Consider the following 7,432-nt stretch of genomic DNA (forward strand, 5'->3'; position numbering starts at 1 on the left):
AAAAAATTAATATTTGCACTACCTTTCCTAATTCCGTAAATAAATTATTTAATTCGGCTCCCATATTAATTGCTTATAAATTCCCCATGTTTAAGATATCGCATGTCCATTAATTAAATTAATTTATGATAATTAATTTAATCAATATCTTTTATCCTTGATCATCCACTCAACCTTATAATTATGCAAGAACAAATCTGCCTGCAGGACTAAAGCATAATTATTTTATGAGCTTTCAAGAGGACATCATCACCCGAATATATTTTCGGACACGGTTTCCTTTTATAGTTAATATCCCACTCTATATATAATGTCATTGCCCAATACATAAATTCGTAATTTAAAATAAATTACTTAAAGTATGAATCAAGGCATGTGCATTAAATACAAGTGTCAATTACTACATCCGGATTAAGAACCTAAGCAATAATAATATCGTAGAATCTTAGTTCTTCTTTATTTTCAGAATAAAAGAAACAATTATTCTACTATTTTGATCCCGTTCAATATACACAAAGTATACAAGTATTATTCAATAGTCAAGTTAAACTATTTCTAAATAATACTTCAGTCGTTCCAGTGGTTTGTCTGATACCACTTAGACTGTGAACCTTTATTATATTATATAAGGAGTTTGACAATCTAATCTTCTGCTATCCCATTTGATACTAGATTGTCTACAATATATAATATACAGACTATGTGAAAACATGCACTCATGATTCTCAAATAATTTATTATTAAAGTATATACTTCAAACGAATATTTCAGTATAAACCCTAACAATCTCCCACTTATACTCAAGATATTCTTTGAGTATATCAGTGTTTATTACAAGCAATCCACTACCAACTATATAACTATGTGACCAAGTATCTGACTCCTATCGCTTCCACGTGCTCCTGAAAAACCTTAGCTGGTAAGCTCTTCGTGAAAGGATCTGCCCGATTATCCTTTGATGTTATATCAGCCACAATGATATCTCCTCGCTTAACGAACTGCCGTATGAGGTGATACTTACGCTCTATGTGTTTTGCTGCCTTATGGGCCCGTGGTTCCTTGGTATTTGCCATAGCACCAGTATTATCACAATAAATCGTGATTTGCCGTGGCAAATTAGGAACCACATCCAAATCCAGCAGGAAGTTTCGGAACCATATAGCCTCTTTGGCTGCCACATATTCAGCTTCCATGGTTGAGTCTGCAATGCACTTCTGCTTCACACTCCTCCATATTACGGCTCCACCTCCCAAAGTAAAAACACATCCTGAGGTGGATATTCTCTTATATACTCCTTAGTCCTTCGCAGGTACTTGAGTATTGTTTTTACTACACTCCAATGTTCCTGTCCTGGGTTTGACTGGTATCGGCTAACCATGCCCACGACAAAGCAGATATCAGGCCTCGTACATAACATAGCATACATTAGGCTTCCACATACTGAAGCATAAGGAACTGCCTTCATGTTCTCTATCTCCTTAGGTGTCGAAGGGCACTGACTCTTTGATAGAGAAATTCCGTGTCTGAAAGGTAAATTACCCTTCTTGGAGTCCTGCATGTTAAAATGAGCTAATACGTCATCTATGTAGGGCTCCTGAGATAAAGCCAACATCCTTTTCTTGCGATCCCTTATAAGTTTGATCCCAAGGATGTATGTTGCTTCACCTAAATCCTTCATTTCAAATTGTTTGAACAACCATGCCTTTATTGAAGATAACATCTTAATATTGTTTCCAATGAATAAAATGTCATCAACAAATAGTACTAGAAAAACCACTGCATTTCCCTCACATCTTTTATACACGCATGCTTCGCTTGGACTTTGATCAAATCCATACGACTGGACTGCCTGATCAAAATGAATGTTCCAATACCTAGAAGCTTGTTTAAGTCCATAAATAGACCTCTTAATCTTACATACAAGATGCTCTTGGCCTTCTTTAATGAATCCCTCTGGTTGCTGCATATAGATGGTTTCTTCAAGACTTCTATTAAGGAAAGTTGTCTTGACATCCATTTGCCAAATCTCATAATCGAGATGAGCTGCAATAGATAAAAGAATACGGATTGACTTAAACATGACTACCGGCAAAAAGGTTTCCTCATAATCGATACCTTCTTTCTGAGTATACCCTTTCGCAACTAGTCTTGCTTTCCAGGCTTTCACCTTTTTATTTAATCCCCTATTTTTCTTGTAGATCCACTTACATCCAATAGGTTTTATACCTTTAGGTGGTTCCACGAGCTCCCAGACCTGATTAAAATATGTTAGCCCCTTAACAATGTAAAAAGAATTACAGAAGGGGGGTTGAATGGAATTCTTGATACTTTTTCTTGAATAAAAATGTTCTAACTCAAATATATATATAAGTGTGAATTGATTAGCAGAATGCGGAATAGTTACTTGAAATGAATCAAAACACAAGTAATTAAAAACAAGAGTCTTTAAAAACTTTCTGGTGGATTTAAATGATTCCACCAGAGATATATAATATATATCGAGAGAACTCTGTGTGCAAAAAGCTCACATCTGCTTACAAAATGATAACTAAGAATGAGAGAAATGCTAAGAATACAGCTTACAAATGTTTTTCTCTTGGTTGCTTAGTTCCTTAGTTTTTATTCTATTGCTGCTTCTTGGTTTAAATATCACCAAGATTATAAAGTAATAAGACAGGATAATAAAACAAAAACTATCAAGTCTAATATAATGATACTTCATTACTCTATTCCAGCATCTTTGAATATCTTTATAATAGCATAGAAATGGCAATGCTTCTTTGTTCTCGAAAACCCAGTTGAATAGGCTACCACATTCCATTTACATATACTCGACGCATGTGACTGTGTTGTCACTGTCAACAGTTATTTGAATTCTTTATCCGTCGGGTTTATGATCATCCGTCGAGTTAATGATCATCCGTCGGGTTGTTGATCATCCGTCGAATTCATTGTTGTTTATCCTTCGGGTAGCAATCAGTCACTTGACTCCATTTCATTTATGCAGAATTACAAGACATCATTTATGTATAATTAATCAACCTATTCTGTATATCTAGTTAAAGTCAACATGACTTAAGTACTACTACAGATTCTAAATAATGTGTATGCAGAAATGTGCTACAGACTTATTGTTATATAAGCTACTCACTCGATGGATAATAAGTCATCATCCGTCGGGACTAAAATGAGTTATCCGTCGGGACTATAATCCTTATCCTTCGAGTGCTACATTTTCACTAAGTAAAATCTACCAAGGTCTTTTGTTCATGAAATCATCAAGTACACAACATATGCATAACAATCTCCCCCAATTTATGTCTACTGGAATTGTAGCCATAAATTAAGAGATACTTGATGATAACAAAACACCCTAAAAATACAACTTTAAAAGAAAGTAGATAATACTGAAAGGTGCTTCAATTAACAAAATGTACAAAGTTTTGCTCACAGTCATTTTTAAGGTGCTCCTCTAGCATGAGCAGATTTATCTAGTTCCTTGAAGGTCTGGATCTCTTTCCAAGCTTTCTGTAGTTTTCTTCAATCTGATTTTGGAGTTGCCTGTGGAATTCCAGTTCATCAGATTCTGAGAGATTTAGCTTTTCTTGCATTTCCAAGAGAGTCTCATTGCTAGAGATGCTCAATTGGTCTTCTAATCTGAAAAATCTTCTCACTCCTTTGTCATCCATGAACTCCATCAGCCAGTAGGGCCTTAGATGCACTCTTCTCCCCGTGTAGGGGATGATTAGAGTCTTTGGGAGTACATCTTTAGCTCTAACACTCCTTAGTTCTTCAATCTTCTTCAGTACCAATCTTCTTGTAGTAACATTGAACCCAAAGTTCTTTTTGAAAGATGAATAAACTTTAATCAGTACAACTTGGCTTTCTTGAAGGATCCTGTGAAGTGGCCACTGAATCTCCTTTCCTCCCTTGTACTTGAACACTAACCTTTCAGGTAGGTTTCTGTATGCATCAATACCTCTCACTTCATCTAGTTCATCTAGATAGAGGTTTAGATCAGAAAACTCCTTGATGTCACACAAGTACATATAATCTCCTTTGTTGACTTTAGATTGAGCTTTGACTAGAGATTTGGATTTGAGAGGTGACAACTTCACTTTCTTGACTGCTCTTGACTTTGTTCTTTTTGGCTTGTTAAGGATTGGCAGATTGAAATCAGGAATTGGTATGTTCTCCCATTCTATTGGCTCATCCTTAGGCACAATAGGTTCACCATGAATGTTTCTGTAAGGATCCACCACCTTGATATCTTCAAATACCACAGAGGGTTTTGATGCTTGAGTTGTAGATGAAGTGGACTCCTTGGGAAACTGATCCTCCAATTCCTTATCAACAATGTCCAGTTTCCTTTTGGTTCTTTTAGCCAATTCCTTGATTCTTGGAGACTTCTTCTGTTGTTCAATTTGCTTCTTTGGATCTTGAGATTCAATGATTTCAGATGGCTGAGCAGGAATTTGTTATGATGAATTTACAGCATGTAGCTTGGCCAAGATAGCAATTTGCTCTTTTTTTGTTTAGCCTTTTTAGCATCTAGAGCAGCTTGCTTCTTTTCCTGCTTCAATCTAGACTTTTCTTCTCTCTTTGCTTGAGCAAATTGAGGATGTCCAGCCACCACACAAATTTCTTTCCCATTCCTGAAAATTTTAGCAATTCTCTTTTTGGAAGCTGAACCAGCTGGATCTTTGTAGAAAACAATTGACCTTGACAGAAGCTTCTTTTCATGAGGCTTAGGTGTCTCATACACAGTATCCAAAGGGTTCTTCAATGATAATTTTGGATAATTTACCCTTGATTTCAGAATTATTTCAGCCTTTGGAGATTTGATGCAGGATGACTGTCCCCTTTTCAGATAGTCCATGCTCATCTCATTCACAGAAATTTGATTGACTTGAGAGTGATGGATGGATGACTTTACTGGCTCCTTGACTAGTCCAAACTTCTTTTGTATATCCTCATCAATCTTCTCCTAGTTGATTGGCTTCAACTGCTTCATTTCAGTTGCTCTAATGTTGGCTGCTGCTTCATTTATCAGATCTATACTATTTGTAACTGGTGGCTTTGAGATAGTAATTTAAGGCACAATTACTTTACTGATTTGAATTTGAAGCTTCCCCCCCTCACTTGGTCCTTTCTCCCCCTTTTTGTTATCATCAAGTTGAGCAGAGGAGGGGGTTTGAGCAGCCACCAGTTTTTGAAGTAAATCTGTCTGTTGGGCTTGATGAAGATGAATGGATGTTAAATATGCTTCCATGGCTGACATTCTTGTATCCAATGCATCTATCTTGGTTGCAAGATCAGAAGTTTTCCTTAATTGCCTCTTGATGTCAAGCATTGTAGCTTCTGGAAGCTTAGAGTCCATTTTGTCTGAAATGGCCTTCTTCATCTCCTCAATATCACCCTTGATGGTGTTTACATCCCTAGCATGTTGGAAGCCTTGAATTTGTTGAAGTTGCAGAGAGGCTAGATGTGCCTGAAGGAGCTTCTTGGTGCTGGCATTTGAAGTGGTTTGAAGAGCAATATTTGTCTGATTGATTAGTTGGATCAGGGTTGTCTTGAAGTAGTGCTCATCACAGTACTTTGAAAATGCCCATGATGGCATACCTGATCTTGAACTGGAACCTACTTCTCCCCCTATGTCCATTGCTTCATCTTCATTATCCCCACTTTCATCACCAAAGAAATCAGCTGAGCCACCGGTCTCATATTCCACATCACCAGCTGTAGAGGGCAAAGCTGTGATGGCATCCTTAGCTCTTATCATAGACTGTGTGGTATGCACCAGATTGCGCATCCTTTTTGCATTGTCATTACCCTGTTCAGCTAGAAGTTGATAAGCTGGAACAGGGTGAGTAAATGCCTCAGCATCAAGGGAGATGGAATCTATAACAACTTTAGGTTGTTGAGATAGTCCCTCCCTGTCTGCATCCTAGACATTCATTAACTCACTAGCAATGACATCCATCCTTATAGCTCAGGTACCTGTATTTCTCTCGTTTTATCTCTTTTGTTGCATCAGGGTCTCACCCTGGCTCCCCACCCTCACACCCTCACCTTTACCTTCTAAGGTGGGACTCCTCTCATTTTCTTTTTCCAATTCTGAAGAAATGGATTGCATAATTTCACTCATTTCCTCTCCTTTTTCCTGGGAGCAACCCAGACTCTTACTCAAAACACTCTTCTCTCTCAATCCTAATAGTGACTGTACAACCACTAATTCTTCTGCACTTGAAATAAATGAAGTTTGAAGCTGTGCAGAGATACTCGACGGATGAGTGATATCCATCAGGTGAGTGGTTTTGCTATCCGACGGATAACTACTGTTAAGCTTATCCGTCGGGATACAATCACTACTCGACGGATGAGCAATATCCATCGAGAGAGTAGAAATGAATGAACTAGAAATGGAAACTATTCTAGACTCTGTGTTGATTGAAGATATTTTGGGAACAGATGATTCAACAGTTCCTGAAAGAATGGGCAAGTGAGCCAACAAATCATCTAAAAGATGATGCTCACTTGCACTAGATTTTGGCTTCCCCAACAAGGTTAAAGAAGGGGAATCAGGAATTGATGTGTTTATCATATCCACATCCAGTGAGTTTGTGGGTGAGTTTGGTGTTTGAGGTGTTTCTATTAATAGAGATTTTGGCTGTGACTCCACATTTATTGGAGTCACATCAAACTGAATTTGTGAAGGTGTGGCGACTGTGTCTTTAGCACCAGTTTGCATAGTGTGTGTACCCTGTGCATCCCCAAGGGTTTTATATTCCTTCTTTCTGGCATAAATTTAGGGTGAGCTTGTGTCCCTAACCCTCTTGGCCCGTGCTCTTGGTTGAGAGCTTTGTTCAATAACTACATCCTTTTGGGAGGATGCAGCTAGAAATGAGCTTTTATCCTTTGTAAGCACTGCAGTTTGTTGGGAAACTGCAGTGTGGCTAGGCTGTGAATCACTCAACTTTCCATCCTTATCCTTAGGATAATACCAATTGTAGAAGTAGGATTTTTGGCAAGCAATAATTCACCCCTTCCCTCACCTGTCTTACCCACCTGCACACTCCCCTCTTTGGTTTTGGTGGATTTTGCAACAAGCATCTTTTGAGAGATACCAGAGGGGGCTTTCTTTGATTTGGATTTTGAAATATTTGCAGGTTTGGTAGCTTGGGTAGGCAACTGTTGGGTCATTGACACAGTTGCCATAGCCACACTAGAATTCAAAGAAATTAGTGAGGTTGGAATAGTGGTAGGAATAGATGAACTTACCTCACTTACCTGAGGTGCTTCCATTACAGGGAAATAGAACAGTGGCACCTCCTTGTGATGATTGGCCCTGTTTAAATCTGCAATGAGCCTTCTCTCTTGAACCCAATAATCTAATTTGTTGTTAGGGTTCTCAAGCACAATACCCTCAGAG

The sequence above is a fragment of the Apium graveolens genome, chromosome 11, assembly GCF_009905375.1.
Source record: "Apium graveolens cultivar Ventura chromosome 11, ASM990537v1, whole genome shotgun sequence".
NCBI lineage: Eukaryota > Viridiplantae > Streptophyta > Magnoliopsida > Apiales > Apiaceae > Apium > Apium graveolens.